Source organism: Canis lupus, chromosome 32, assembly GCF_003254725.2.
Source record: "Canis lupus dingo isolate Sandy chromosome 32, ASM325472v2, whole genome shotgun sequence".
NCBI lineage: Eukaryota > Metazoa > Chordata > Mammalia > Carnivora > Canidae > Canis > Canis lupus.
The window spans coordinates 26,985,949-26,999,875 of record NC_064274.1 but is presented as its reverse complement, the minus strand read 5'-3'; the positions used below and the strand labels follow the sequence as shown (position 1 = coordinate 26,999,875).

Below are 13,927 nucleotides of genomic sequence, written 5' to 3'. Positions count from 1 at the left end.
GTTGGGCTCCCTGCATGGGGCCTGCTTCTCCCTCTGCCTGTGTCTCTGCCTCTCTCTCTCTCTCTCTCTCTCTCTCTCTCTCTTTCTCTTTCTCTTTCTCTTTCTCTGTCTCTCATGAGTAAATAAAATCTTTAAAAAAATAAAAATAAAAATTTGTTGTTCCAAGAAGTCCATATGTTTAAACCAGTTCCTATTACTAATTATAGCCTTCTGTTATAAAGTTTGTGTGATTACCTTACATATTCCCACTTTAAGTAAAGGGAAAGTATGTTGTTTTTTTTGGCACTATCAAATTGTTTTGAAAAATCCTTTAGTTCGAATGTTGTAATAAACTGTGCTGCTATAAGTGTTTTACTTGAATTTTGATATTCAGGCCTGCTTTTGAAGCAGTAGGAAACTTAAACTTTAGTGAATTTTTAAGTAGCAGCTTCTGTATTTTTCTTGATATATTTCCCTCAGAAGCTTTGCCAGATTTTGGCTTACTTCATTAGCTTCTTAATAGTCCATGTCAACCCAAAAGTCGGAGTTGACTCTTAAAGATTAGTCATGGTTAGCCTGTTACTCATCAGTGTTATGTGATGTGGAGTCAAACCTCTTTTAAAAGTCTTCCGGAGTATGGTATCATAGGTTTTTGTAAACCTCAAAAGAAACATATTTGAATTTTTTTTTAATTTATTCATGAGAGACAGAGAGAGAGAGAGAGAGAGGCAGAGACATAGGCAGAGGGAGAAGCAGGCTCCATACAGGGAGCCCGACGTGGGACTCGATCCCGGGTCCCCAGGATCACGCCCTGGGCTGAAGGCAGCACGAAACCGCCGAGCCATCCGGGCTGCCCAAAAAAAAAAAAACATATTTGAGATAGAGATCTCCTCATTCCATCTTAACTTTCTTTGTTTCTTGATCATGCCTTTCCTTTTAAGGCTCTTATTCAGGGACCAGTATATTAATGGTAAGATTAGAGGTGAAAAAATGTTTATATTAACACTTAACTAATGTATTTAAAGTGTTAATAATAATTATAGTATGAATATTTGCAGAGTACTTTGAAGTTTAAAAATATTTCCATTAACATTATTTAATTCTCAAAAACAAACCTGCAAGACATATGAAGCAGATAATTTCAGCATTTGAGAAATATAATGTTTGAGAAGATGACAAAACTAATTAGTCACAACTAAAATTTTAACTTACATCATTTGACAACCCTCTGCCCCTAGTCTAGTTTATCTTCCATTGGGAGAATAGAGACTAAAACATAGGTATACTTATTCCTAGTTCATTTCTCTTTGTATTGTGTTTTGTATTATTCTGTAATGTAACCATCCTTAACATTTACAGTGTCTTTTGCTTCTAGGCTTCTGGAGAAATACCTTTTACTTAAGTACCTGGTTTATTCTGTGAGGGCTCCAAAAAGAACATGTACAGGTTAAGAAATAAAATAAGGACAAGCCCTATAATTATATAATGATAAAAGACCTTATAAAAAAAAGAAAAAAAAAAGACCTTATAAACAAAAAATTAACCAGTATACATATTATCATGTTAAGTATTCAGTTTTTACATAACCCCACCTTTCTTACTTCACATTATGGGAGGTATAAGACAAAACTACATTAAATATTATGGCTGGAGTTGAAGAAATTATAGAGGATCTGACTGCCAAGTTGGTAATGGAATAAAGTATTTGAGGGGGAAAGAATACTAATAGCTAAAACACAGACTAAAAGAAGGGATTATTTTCAAAGAATTCTCTTGAAAGTACCTAACTATGCCCAGTAGTAAACAGAAAATTGCACTGGGCCAGACGTGTTGGTGATTGACAAAAAAAAATTTATGCAGAAAAATATGTATGGAATTACAAAGACAGCCTGATAAAATTTTGAGACATATTCATGAATATAGATGATATTAAGAAAGGACTCATCAAAGGAAATATATAGTCCATATTTGCTTTAGTTAATCAGAAAAATTGAATTCGGAATGAGTATAGTATGAGGATGGTGAGCAAAAAATATTGCTAAAAAAATAATGCCAACATATATTAAGTGCTTATTGTGTGCCATGTCCTGCTCCACCCTCTTTAAATAAGCCACTTATCTAATCCTCACAAACTTATAAATCTAATTGAACAATGACTATTAAATATTTATACATAAAATTAATTTAGAAAAGGCTAATAGCTGAATGGAAATAAAATTTTAACTAACAGTAGTAAAAAAAGATAAGAGTAGGTGAGAACTCAGCTTAAAAGTGTTGTAATGTTTTTATATTATATGAAGGAAAAATAAATATACTCCTTATACTTTAACATCAAGTCAGGGATCTTTTCACATCTGGGATTTGATTTAACTCCACTGAAACTAATAAATGAGCCTGTTACAGTTTCATAGCTGCTAGCAGAAAACCCAAGACTCCTGGTTCAGAGACAAAGGACATTATCCCTCATAGCACAGCAAGCAGCAGGAGTATTAGCATATATATCTTGATTTTCTAACCATACATACATTTTCTAATATGTTTGTATCAAAACAGCCTTGGAAAATATAATCCAGGGATGCCTGGGTGGCCCAGCGGTTGAGCATCTGCCTTTGGCTCAGGGCGTGATCCCGGGGTCCTGGGATCAGGTCCCACATTGGGTTCCTTGCAGGGATCCTGCTTCTTCCTCTGCCTGTGTCTCTGCCTCTCTCTCTGTGTCTCTCATGAATAAATAAATAAAATCTTTAACAACAACAAAATAAATAAATAAATAAATATATATATATATATATTTTTTTTTCCAGAACAAAAGGCAGTTAGTGTCTCCACTCACAAGAAATGCAGAAGTATAGAATGCATATTAAAATTTTAATGGTAATCATTAAGGAAATAGAAAGAGAATGTATAACTTCTAAATCAATGGGAGGGGTGAGGGGGTGTGTGGAGCAAAGTCAACCGAAACTATAAAAACATCATAGAATGTAAGCTAATTAGATTGACTAATAAAAGAAATTTTCAGACATTTAAGAAATCCATAAATCCATTTACGCTATTTATGAGATAAAAATTTAAGGATATTGGTCAAAGAAGGAGATAAAAAGTATGAGTTAGGCAAATACTAACCCAAATACAGTAATATTAATATAAACTCGTAAAACGAAAAACATAAACATAAAACAGACATACCCATAAGTAGATACTGGTATGTGACAGAAATGGCTATATAAATCATTTAGAAAAGAGCAGATTGTCAAACAAATGGCTCTAATACAGTGGGTAACTACATGGAAGGGAGTGGAAATGAAAGCCAATTTCATATGATATATAAAAATAAGTTCTAGATTGACTAGAAGACCTAACTAATTAAGGAGTGTCATATTCATTATTTACATCTAGGAAGGAATTTTCACAGAAGTTACAGAAAGTACAAACATAATATTTTAAAAAGAGAAAATTAGAGGAGTGATACAAAGGAGCCTTCCGTTCTATTGATAATGTATTATTTTGATTTTTTAAATTTCCAAAACAATTGTCAAAAATTGTTAATTTCTGTTAAATCTGAATGGAGAGTATATATTGGTGTTTATTAAATGTGCTGCTACAGAGAGTGAGGTAATTATTCAATAATATATATGTGATATCTTTGATTTATGCTTCCCTCTTTATTATGACCCCCTTCAATAATTAATGGGACATTTTTATGTAATTTATTTTTTTAAAGATATTATTTATTCATGAGAGAGAGAGATATGCAGAGACACAGGCAGAGGGAGAAGCAGGCTCCCTGCAGGGAGCCTAACGTGGGACTCGATCCTGTGTCTCCAGGATCAGGCCCTGGACTGAAGGCAGCACTAAACCGCTGAGCCACCTGGGCTGCCCTTTTTGTGTAATTTCTTGTAAAAATTCTTTAATCCTGGTATTATTATGAAGTAATACTGATTTATATATGTACTATGATTAATCTTACGAGATACAAGTCATATGGGATGGGAAACAGTTTCTTGTGTGATGAGAATGTCTAGTACATGACAAGTGCTGAGCCTCACTGGCCCCCATCCACTGATTGCCTGTAGTAATCCCCTAATTATGATGACAATTAAATGCTTGCATGTATTTCTGAAAAGTGACTCTACATATATTTCCAAACACCCTCTAGAGAATACTTTTTTCAATATTGAGAATCCTAGATTAAACAAAGAAAAATAAGGGAAAGGAGAATATATCTCACCGGCAAAAAAAATGTCTTTTTACAATTCTCTTGTCTCAGAGACTAAGCAAACTGCAAGGTATTTAGCAAAGATAAAATTTTAATAGAAGATTGAGGGTTTTTTCTAAATCTTTTATCTTGCTTTTTTTTTTTTATTGTTGGCCTGTTTCTCGTCTGTAGATAATATGAAAATATTAAGACTACTTTTAAATTTAATTGTGAAAACAGATTTGGTATTTTTAATACAGAGAGTGTTGATAGTGAATACTGGGGGAAAGCATGTGATGATATGCAGGATTTTTCTAACATTTTACTTTATTAATAATCACATATTTTTAGTTGCATTTCAGTAGTTTGTGCAGTAGGTTTTGTTTCTTTGTTTCCCCTTGAATTACTATCTTCAGTGTTCTACTTTTAAAATAATTGCTTAGGTGACTTTCTGCATCACTAACAGTATAGGCTAGGTTCATTGAGGGCAGGGGTGGGCACTTTTGTAGTAAGATTCTGAACCAAGTTTCCTACTCAATAACTAATCCTATCAAAGTAAGCCCTCATTAATCTCCCGTCATTGAAATGCAGGCTCTCATTGCAGGAAAGACTGATTTCTGGCTCCTTTCCATTTGCTGTGGGTCACAGAATTCTAAATATTGAGCACTGTTGGAGCTTGAATAGTTAGGAATACTATGCACTGATGTGATGCTTAAATTATATATGTCATGGTAGTTATGTGATTTGCATATAAATAGTGTGAGTAACTTGTATTTGGCAAAATTGGGGCCAGGGTGATTTTTATCATTTTTGTTTTGGTGTATATTTCTGCTTCTGAAAATATACAAGGCCTTTGAAATGAGAACATAAAAGTATGTTTCTTCATTCCTAAGGAAACTATTTTTCTGAAGTGCCATGAATAGCATTCAGCTTACAAATTATGAACAGTTGTCAGGTGGCCATTAAGATAAATGATAAGAGCTGTATCTCAGTTCTATATGTGCCTTTTGAACCTACTGTCACTTCTAAAGATAAAGCAAACAAATTCAGTGGTAAGCAAGTATGGTGGCAAACCACTGTCATTTAACTGCAATATTAATGGATGCTTATACTACTACAGACTCCTTTCTTCTCAAAATTTATATTCAGCTTGGTTTATACTAACAGAAAATGTGAAAGGATTACTAAGAAATATTTTTTCATTTGTTTTTATTGAAGTTAGATTTGCCAACATAGAGTATAACACCCAGTGCTCATCCCATCAAGTGCCCTCCTCAGTGCCTGTCACCCACTTACCCCAAACTCCTGCCCACATCCCCTTCTGCAACCCTTTTTTCATTTTCCAGAGTTAGGAGTGTCTAATATTTTGTCTCCCTCTCTGATTTTTCCCACTCAGTTGCCCTCCTCTCCCTTATAATCCCTTTCACTATTCCTTATATTCCCCATATGAGTGAAACCATATGGTGATGTCCTTCTCCGATTGACTTATTTCACTCAGCATAATACCCTCCAGTTCCAACCACATCAGAGCAAATGGTGGGTATTCATCCTTTCTGCTAGCTGAGTAATACTCCATTGTGTGTGTGTGTGTGTGTGTGTGTGTGTGTGTGTGTGTGTGTGTATCTTCTCTATCCATTCATCTGTCGAAGGACATCGTGGCTTCTTCCACAGTTTGGCTATTGTGGACAATGCTGCTATGAACATTGAGGTGCAGGTGTCCTACCATTTCACTATATCTGTATCTTTGAGATAAATATGCAGTGGTGCAATTTGCCGAGTCATAGGGTAGCTCTATTTTTAACTCTTTGAGGAACCTCCACACAGTTTTCCAGAGTGGCTGCATCAGCTTGCTTTCCCACCAACAGGCAAGTGGGTTCCCCTTTCTCCACATCCTCTCCAACATTTGTTGTTCCCTGTCTTGTTAATTTTCGCCATTCTCACTGGTGTGAGGTCATATCTCATTGTGGTTTTGATTTGTATTTCGCTGATGGCAGGTGATGCAGAGCATTTTCTCATGTGCTTGTTGGCCATTTCTATGTCTTCCTCTGTGAAATTTCTGTTCATGTCTTTTGCCCATTTCATGATTGGATTTTTGGTTTCTTGGCTGTTGAATTTAATAAGTTCTTTATAGATCTTGGATACTAGCCCTTTATCTGATAACGTCATTTGCAAATATCTTCTCCCATTCTGTAGGTTGTCTTTAGGTTTGGTGACTGTTTCTTTTGCTGTGCAGAAGCTTTTTATCTTGATTAAGTCCCAATAATTCATTTTTGCTTTTGTTTCCCTTGCCTTCATAGATGTATCTTGCAAGAAGTTGCTGTGGCCATGTTCAAAAAGGGTGTTGCCTGTGTTCTCCTCTAGGATTTTGATGGATTCTTGTCTCACATTTGGATCTTTCAACCATTTTGAGTTTATCTTTGTATATGGTGTAAGAGAATGGTCTAGTTTCATTCTTCTGCATGTGGCTGTCCATTTTCCCAGCACCATTTATTGAAGAGACTGTCCTTTTTCCAGTGGATATTCTTTCCTGCTTTCTCGAATATTAGTTGACCATAGAGTTGAGGGCCCATTTTTGGGTTCTCTATTCTGTTCCATTGATCTATGTGTCTTTTTTTGTGTCAGGACCTGTCTTGATGATCACAGCTTTGTAATACAGCTTGAAATCTGGCATTGTGATGCCCCCAGATATGGTTTTCTTTTTTAAAATTCCCCTGGCTATTTGGGGTCTTTTCTGATTCCATACAAATCTTAAGATTATTTATTCCAACTCTGTGAAGGAAGTCCTGGTATTTTGATAGGGATTGCATTGAATGTGTAAATTGCTCTGGGTAGCATTGACATTTTCACAATGTTTACTCTTCCAACCCATGAGCATGGAATATTTTTCCATCTCTTTGTGTCTTCCTCAGTTTCTTTCAGAAGTGTTCTGTAGGTTTTAAGGTATAGATCCTTTACCTCTTTGGTTAGGTTTATTCCTAGGTATCTTATGCTTTGGGGTACAATTGTAAATGGGATTGATTCCTTCATTTCTCTTTCTTCAGTCTCATTATTAGTGTATAGAAATGCCACTGATGTCTGGACAGTGATTTTGTATCCTGCCACACTGCCGAATTACTGTATGAGTTCTAGCAATCTTGGGGTGGAGTCTTTTGGGTTTTCTATACACAGTATCATGTCATCTGCGAAGAGGGAGATTTTGACTTCTTCTTTGCCAATTTGAATGCCTTTAATGTCTTTTTGTTATCTGATTCCTGGGCTAAGACTTCTACTACTATGTTGAATTAGCAGTGGGGAGAGTGGACATCCCTGACGTGTTCCTGACCTTAGGGGAAAGGCTCTCAGTTTTTCCCTCTTGAGAATGATATTTGCTGTGGGCTTTTCATAGATGGCTTTTAAGATATTGAGGAATATTCCCTCTATCTCTACACTTTGAAGAGTTTTAACCAGGAATGGATGCTGTATTTTGTCAAATGCTTTCTCTGCATCTATTGAGAGGATCATATGATTCTCGTTTTTTCCCTTGTTGATGTGATCTATCATATTGATTGTTTTACAAGCGTTGTACCACCCTTACATCCCAGGGATAAATCCCACGTGGTCATGATAAATAATCTTCTTAATGTACTGTTAGATCCTAGTATCTTGGCTAGTATCTTGTTGAGAATGTTTGCATATGTATTCATCAGGGATATTGGTCTATAATTCTCCTTTTGGTGGGGTCTTTCTTGGTTTTGGATTCAAGATAATGCAGGCCTCATAAAACAAATTTGGAAGTATTCAGTCCCTTTCTATCTTTTGGAACAGCTTTACTAGAATAGGTATTATTTCTTCTTTAAACGTTTGATAGAATTCCCTTGGGAAGCCATCCGGCCCTGGACTTTTGTGTCTTGGGGGGTTTTTGATGACTGCTTCAATTTCCTCTCTGGTTATTGGCTGGTTCAGGTTTTCTATTTCTTCCTGTTCTAGTTTTGGTAATTTTTGGTTTTCCAGAAATGCATCCATTTCTTCTAGATTGCCTAATTTGTTGACGTATACCTGCTCATAATATGTTTTTAAAATCGTTTGTATTTCCTTGGTATTGGTTGTGATCTCTCCTTTTTCATTCGTGATTTTATTAATTTGAATCTTTTTTTCTTTTTAATAAGGCTGGCTAGGGATTTATCTATCATATTAGTTCTTCTATCTATCTATCTATCATATCTCTTCTGCTTGGTGTAGGTTTTACTTGCTGTTCTTTCTCCAGTTCCTTTAGGTGCAAGGTTAGCTTGTGTGTTTGAGTTTATTCCAATTTTTTAGGGAGGCGTGTATTGCGATATATTTCCCTCTCAGGACTGCTTTTGCTGTATCCCAAAGATTTTGAAGGTTGTATCTTCATTCTCATTAGTTTCCATGAATCTTTTTAATTCTTCTCTAATTTCCTAGTTGACCTTTCATCTTTTAGCAGGATGCTCTTTAACCTCCACGTGTTTGAGTTTATCCCAAATTTTTTGTGATTGAGTTCAAGTTTCAAATCCTTAGGGTCTGAAAATATGCAGGGGATATAACCCCAGTCTTTTGGTATCGGTTGAGACCTGATTTGTGACCAGAGTATGTGGTCTATTCTAAAGAAAGTTCCATGTGCATTTGAGAAGACTGTGTATTCAGTTGCATTTCGATAGAGAGTTCTGTATATATCTGTGAAATCCATGTGGTCGAGTGTATCATTTAAAGTTCTTCTTTCTTTAGAGATGCTGTGCTTCAAATATCTGTCATTTGCAGAAAGCACCGTGTTGAAGTCTCCCAGTATTAGTGTATTATTATCTAAGTATGTCTTTACTTTGGTTATTAATTGATATATTTGGCAGCTCCCACATTACGGGCATAAATATTCATGATTGTTAGGTCCTCTTGTTGGATAGATCCTTTAAGTATTATATAGTGTCCCTCTTCATCTCTTACTACAGTCTTTGGGATAAACTTTAATTTATCTTATATGAGGATTGCTACCCCTGCTTTCTTTTGAGGACCATTTGAATGGTAAATCATTCTCCTACCTTTCATTTTCAGGCTGGAGGTGTCCTTAGGTCTAAAATAGTCTGTTGTAGACAGAAAATAGATGGGTCTTGCTTTTTTATCCAGTCTGATACCCTGTGTCTTTTGATGGGATCATTTAGCCCATTCATGTTCAGAGTTACTATTGAAAGATATGAATTTAGTGTCATGTAATACCTACTCAGTCCCTGTTTTTGTGGATTGTTTCTGTGGACTTCCTCTTTCTTTTACAGGGTCCCCCCTTAGTATTTCTTGCTGAACTTGTTTGGTGGTCACATATTCTTTCAGTTTCTGCCTATCCTGGAAGCTCTTTATCTCTCCTTGTATTCTGAATGAGAGCCTTGCTAGATAAAGTATTCTTGGCTGCATATTCTTCTCATTTAAGACCCTGAATATATCCTGCCAGCCCTTTCTGGCCTGCCAGGTCTCTGTGGAGAGGTCTGCTGTTAATTTGATATTTCTCCCCATATAAGTTAAGAATCTCTTGTCTCTTGCTGCTTTAAGAACTTTATCTTTGGAATTTGCAAGTTTCAGTATTAAATGTCGAGGTATTGAGCATTTTTTATTGATTTATTTGGCGGGGGCGGGGGTCCTCTGTATCTCTTGGATCTGAATGTTTGTTTGCTTCCCCAGACTTGGGATTTTCTCAGCTATGATTTGTTCAGATATACTTTGTGGTCCTCTCTCTCTCAGCCTCTTCTGGAATCCCAATTAGATGTATATTCTTCCTTCTCAAGCTGTCATTTATTTCCCTAAGCCTCTCCCATGACCTCTTAATTGTTTTTCTCTTTTTTCCTCAGCTTCCTTCCTTACCAACAATTTGTCTTCTGTGTCACTCACTCTCTCTTCCACCTCATTAACCCTAGCAGTTAGAACATCCAGTTTGTATTGCATCTCATTTAATCTATTTTTAATTTTGGCCTGATTATATCTCAATTCTGCAGTAATGAAGTCTCTAGAGTCCTTTATGTTTCTTTCCAGATTCACCAGTAGCTTTATAATTGTAGTTTCGAATTCAATCTGACATCGTATTGAAATCAAATTCTGTAACTCTGTGGTAGAGAGTACTATTTCCAGTTCTCTCTTTTGTGGTGAATTCTTCCTTGTAGTCATTTTGTGCAGTGCAGAGTGGCCATATGAGCAGGCTGAGTCAAAAATATCAACCACAATGTAAGTAAAATACATATAATAAAATACATATAAAATATAAAATACCGTACATATAAAATACATATAAAATACATATAAATACATATAAAATACATATATACATATAAAATACATATAAAATACATAAAATACCGTAGATGATTCCGAAGAGATCAGAGACCAGAAAATAAAAGAAAAAGAAGAACAGAACAAAATAAAAGAACCATTAAAGTGAGAAACAAATTTTAAAACAAAGTAGTAAAAATAATAAGCCAAAAACAAAGAAGAAGAAAAAAAAAGAGGTGAAAAAAAAGGTAAAGAAAAGAGGAAAAAGAAAAAAGGGGGGACGGAGGATGGTGGTGGTGAAGTAGTGGTAATGGAGAGAGAATGTAGTCTCTCCCTTATGGGTTCTAGAGGGTGATCCTCTTGGTTCTGAGTGTATTTTGTTCTGTATGTTAGAAGATGCTCAATCCCATATTTTATAAACCAGCAATACTTATAGAAAGCCCCAACACTGACCACCAAAACATAAACAAGATAAAATAGGGGGGCAGAATGGAAAGGAAGAGAGAATATAATCTCACAGAATGAACCAACACGGTGCTCCACTTGGTTCTGGGTATATGTTGATCGTATTTTACAGGTACTAACTTCTGCCATTGTAAAACAAAATGAGGCAGAAAAAAAATATATCTCATATATCTACCAAAATTGAATTGAATACATTGAAGGGAATGTAGAAGTGAAAAATATATCTAAGACATATAATTGTAGAAATATGAAAGTCAAAAAGGAAAAAAAATTAAAAATGAGCTGGTAAAATATTGTAGTTAAGGTGGGAAAAGAAAAAAAAAACATTGGAAATTTTTAGTCTGATATAAAAATGATTCATAATGGAAAGAGAAAAGAAAAAGAGAAAAGCAAGAAAAGGACCCTCTAGTTCTATATACTATTTTCCCTCATTCCTGGAGCTTTCCAGCACTGCTGGGTCAAGAACTTGCCCTTCCCTTGTCCTTCCAGCTGGCCTTCTGGGGGAGGGGCCTGCTGTGCTGATTCTCAGGTGTGTGCACCTGGGGAGATGCCCCACCCCCTGCCGGGAGCTGGGCTCAGGGGGAGCTGTTTACCCCGTGAGGCCTCTGTTCCCTGGTGGCCCCGCCCCTCCCAGGCGCAGGGTGAAACCAGGAGGAACAACAATGGCAGTGGCCAGCTCTCCAGCCCTGGAGTCAGCTCCCCCGGTAACTACCACAGTCTCCCAGTCCGAAGTGGCCTGGATGCGCTCCTGGAGGCAGGTGCAGGGGGCACTGACCTGCACAGCTCGGGGTGCCCCGTGGCAGGAGAGTCTCCCTGTCCTGTGCCCTCCCTACCTCCACCTGTCCTGGGGGGAACATGGGATCGCCGGCTGTATCCACTGGGCTCCCTGGGATCGGGTCCTGTGCCGCTGGAACCGCACTCCGGGACCGCCTCTCCCAAAGGGAACAGGGCACGGCCACCTCGGTCTGGAGCCGGGCCGCCTAACAGAGCAGATGCTCCCAAATGCCCTGAGGGCTGCAGCGCTCCAGACTTTTACCGAGATCAGGCCGCAGTTTGCTGTGAGCTGTCCCCGGCGCCCCTCCTCTTATAGCCACCCGGGAATCTTGAGGCTTCACTGCCCCTCCTGCGATCCTGCCCGAGTTCCCACTTCCCCAGGGCTGGGCTTTCCTGCCCCAGAGGCTTTCACCACTAGCCTTAGCCCGGCTTCTTGTGGGGCCCCTCCCCCCTTGGATTCTTTATTATTATTTTTTTTAAGATTTTATTTATTCATGAGAGAGAGAGAGAGAGGCAGAGACAGAGGGAGAAGCAGGCTCCATTCCAGGGAGCCTGACATGGGACTCGATCCCAGGTCTCCAGGATCAGGCCCTGGGCTAAAGACAGCGCTAAACCGCTGCGCCACCAGGGCTGCCCGGATTCTTTATTTATTTGTTTTTCCTGCCTTCCTACCTTGTTAGAAGCAAAAAAATTCTCTCTGTAGCATTCTAGCTGTTCTCTCTTTAAATCTCAGGTCAAATTATAGGTGCTCAGGATGTTTTGAAAGTCCTGTAGGTAAGTTTGTGGGGCCAGGTGATTCAAAGACCCTACTCTTCTGCCATCTTGCCCCGCCTTCTATTAAGAAATATTTATGTATTTACTTGTTTGTTTTGTTTGTTCATTTGTTCCTTCATTTATTCCTGGTCTTTATTTTTTTAATGCTACAGAAAAGAATTTAGATTTTAATATAAAGAGACTACTGGTAATAAACATTTTATATTTTACCAAGATGTGGTTACAAAATAAATTAGGAAAGTGTACCTTATTTAGAATCTCCCATATCAAGAGTCCCCACTGACCTGGTCTAGCCCATCTGCAAAGTGCTAGCCTGTGCCGTTTTGTCTGGCTACTGCTATGATATCCCCAATATTGGTTCTAATCCCATTTTACTGACCTTGCATTTGTTAAGGCTGCTGAATTCGAATGGCTTATTGAGCTCTCCTTTCCCCAAGAGAGTTTAATTACCTTTCAGAAATGGTCCAAATCTTAAAATTCAAAGACTTATTAATTTCATAGGGAATCATAAAGTAATTTAAAGTAATATTTTGGTACCTTCTAGCTAAGAACACATACACACAAGTTAAATATCCAGCAAGTTTCTCTGTTTAGTAAATCCTTACTTGAATCTCCTCCCCATTCTGTTCCCAATCCAATGTATTCCTCTACTGGTTGAGAGACAAGTGAAAGGAAGTAAAATAGTTTAATATATAGTGGTTTTCAAACTTTTTGATCTTGAGACCTTTTTAAGGATCAAGGATACCAGAGTCTTTGTTTATGTGGGTTATATCTACCAATATTACTAACACTTTTTAAAAATATTTAAATGTATTAATTTCTTTAAAAATTACAGCAAGGGATGCCTGAGTGGCTTAGCAGTTGAGCGTCTGCCTTTAGCTCAGGGTGTGATCCTGGGATTCGGGATCCAGTCCCACATCGGGCTCCTTGCATGGAGCCTGCTTCTCCCTCTGCTTATGTCTCTACCTCTCTCTCTGTCTCTCATGAATAAATAAATAAAATATTTTAAATAATAATAAAATAAAAATAAATAAAAATGACAGCAAAGCCACTGCATGGTAACCATAATAACATGTTTTTCTAAAAAATAGTTTAAAAAAAATGGTGAAGTGGTATTGTTTTATATTTTTGCAGTCTCCACTTAATAGAAGAAAGCTAAATTCTCATATCTACTTCTGAATTCAGTCTGTTATGAATCATTATTTTGTTTGAAGTGTATGAAGAAAATTAGGACTTATATAGACATGTAGCTGGCAAAGGGCGTTTTCAGGCAGTGGTAGTTTCTTACAGCTTAGTTACAATGTATGGTCTAAAACCATACCTATGAACTTTTCATACTCTATTCCATTCAAACCGATCAGTCTGTCGTGTTGTTTTTTTTTTTTTAAGATTTTATTATTTATTCATGAGAGACACAGAGAGAGAGAGAGAGAGGCAGAGACACAGGCAGAGGGAAAAGCAGGTTCCATGCAGGAAGCCCGATGTGGGACTCAGTCC

The 13,927-nt window shown here is 37.2% G+C and overlaps 1 protein-coding gene across 7 annotated transcripts in view; it reads left to right on the top strand.

Annotated features, from left to right (window-relative positions):
- The window catches only part of TBCK (TBC1 domain containing kinase), a 222,567-nt gene that overhangs the window by 101,138 nt on the left and 107,502 nt on the right, over positions 1–13,927 (top strand). The window lies entirely within an intron of this gene.